This window comes from Humulus lupulus, chromosome 4, assembly GCF_963169125.1.
Source record: "Humulus lupulus chromosome 4, drHumLupu1.1, whole genome shotgun sequence".
Taxonomy (NCBI): domain Eukaryota; kingdom Viridiplantae; phylum Streptophyta; class Magnoliopsida; order Rosales; family Cannabaceae; genus Humulus; species Humulus lupulus.
The window spans coordinates 4,351,696-4,354,145 of NC_084796.1; the positions used below are offsets into that span (position 1 = coordinate 4,351,696).

Genomic DNA, 2,450 nt, shown 5'->3' on the forward strand with positions numbered 1-2,450 from the left:
TGATTAATTAAACATGAAATTACACATTTTTAGCTAAGTTTGAATGGAGTAAACAGCCTTGACTAAGCCCTCAACGTATTCAAAGCTGCTGACTGACCTTAAAGCATTCAAACTTTACTCCTTATTAAATTTAATCCTCAAAATACTTAATTCTTAATCACCCATTCATAACATGTGCTTAAAATCCTATTGGTTGATGTCTAAACCTTATAATATAATAAATATAATCCTTAATATCAGTCACATTAATCAAACCTTAGGTTATACTAAATATTCTTAAACTATAGGTTAAACTTAGAAAATCTATAAGTACTACTATGAGTGTCCAAATAATTCCCGGTCTGAACCAAAAATCCACAGTTACAAAGATAATATTATACATACTATAATACTACTAAATAATTACCTAAGTAAAGTTCTTGGACTCTACATCTTTCTATACAAAGGGTTTAAAGTCGTGATATTTATTGCATTGACTTCTTTTTTTTTTTTGAAAAAGGAGAAAGAGACCAAACACTAGGTCCCGCCCCCTCTCAAATATATAAATAACCCTCGCTTATGGCGGAGGAAAACCTTGGTACAATCAAACCACTAAAAACAAACACAAAACAACACCAACTACACAAACAAAAAACTTCTCCACTCTCTAGAGAGATCCAAGAAGGATAATCCCTCAAAACCCTTTGTGCGATGCACCCAAGTGGCAACCCAAAACTTAATCCTCTCCCAAATGAAATCGCAAAGGCTAGACTTTTCATAAAAAAATATGCTATTCCATTCTAAACAAATTGCCCAAAAACAAGCCAATATCATAGCCCTCCACAACTTATTCAAACGCTTATCCCCCACTAAACCACAACATAACAACTGAGAACAAGAAGGTGGAAGGCACCAACTCAACCCAAACCCACCCCACACTTTTGACCATATTGACCATATGGGAGTAAATATCATTTTCTTATAAGGCTATTTCTTTATTTTCCTTTTATAGGACTAGTTTAATCTTTTATTTTAACTCCTTAAGGCTTAGCTGATATATTATTGTATTGAAATGAATAATGTTACACCATTTTCCCTTGGTGTAACATTATTCATTACAATAAATAATGTATTGTAATGAATAATCTATTTTTCTTTCTCTTGGATTTTTGAATGTTGTTCTTGGATAATTATTACCTCAAACCTGCATAGCAGATCAAGTTCGAATACAGATGAAAACTACAGCAATTACTAGTATTCAAATACAGAGCTAAAAGTGTCACTCCTTGGCATTCAGGTAAATAATAATGAGAAATTTAAATGTGGGAATTTTACTATGAAGAAAAGAAAAATGATTGAATTCCTGAAAAAACTTGCCTCATCAAAGCACAGATGTCACTTACATTGATGAGTTTTAGACCGCACACAAGCTCACAGCTTTAGAACCAGCAGCACAACAGTACAGTACAAAATACTCTACTATGTATAGCCAGTGAGTGGTCTATACTAGATGTTTAAAAGACCCTTCTTCCTGAAGCTCTCTACAGTGTCCCTTGGACTCACTTCCAAGGGAATGAAGTTAATTCCCAAGCTTTTTGCTTTCAAATTTGAAACTTGGTACTTTGGCTTGAGAGGCTCATTATCTTCACATCTATAAAACAGTACAATATTCATTAGATTTGATGCATAATACACTACAGAAGAGAATTTGTGATGCACATCTTTAAAATTATAACTTACCTGTCAGGAATGGTCAAAGAAGGGTATAGGTGTTGTATAATCTTCAAAGACTCTAAGATATGTACAACAGGTCCTGCTACACAGTATCTTCCACTAGCTGAAGCAACTTCAAATGCTTGAATATGTACATTAGCAACATCCCTAACATCGATAAATGGATAAACTCTATTGAGAAACGTTTGAGATCCTGCACTCAGAGGAAGACAGAACTCAATAAAACAAGTAGCAAAATTGTAGCTTCAACATGTCATTAATGAGTTTGTTCTCAAATATTAGTACACAATCTCCTGTTTATTTTCTTCAGGTTAGTGGAATCAATTATAAAGTTACTTTATGACAATGACAATCATACATTATCTGAACAACAATGTGTGAAACAGTAAATAACTCAGTAAATTTACCATTTATTTGATTCAGATGGTTTTATTACTTGGTTGTAGGAGATGACTAATTACAAACCCTGGATGAATGGTAACCAAATCCATCCCATTTTCCTCAGAAAACTTCCAAGCAGCCTGCTCAGCTAGTGTTTTTGAAATCGTATACCAGCGGTGATACAAAAAAGAAAGATCGTGTAAAACATGAAAAATCCAATGTATATTGACAAAGAAAACTTTAGCCAATAGACATAGAGTATTTTAGAAGGAAAAATGCAACATGAATTGATTGATATATAAGCGAGACTCAAATGTAGATAAAACTGGTAATCTTCCTTTTTATCAACACAACTA

General features: G+C 33.1%; 1 long non-coding RNA gene across 1 annotated transcript; it reads right to left on the reverse strand.

The window, feature by feature from the left end:
- Positions 1-1,287: 1,287 nt before the first annotated feature.
- Positions 1,288-2,136, reverse strand: LOC133829729 (uncharacterized). The gene is made up of 3 exons (XR_009891854.1): positions 2,121-2,136; positions 1,720-1,906; positions 1,288-1,630 (listed from the first exon to the last, which is right to left on the reverse strand). It is a non-coding gene; the product is annotated as an uncharacterized LOC133829729 (long non-coding RNA).
- Between the last annotated feature and the right edge of the window lie 314 nt (positions 2,137-2,450).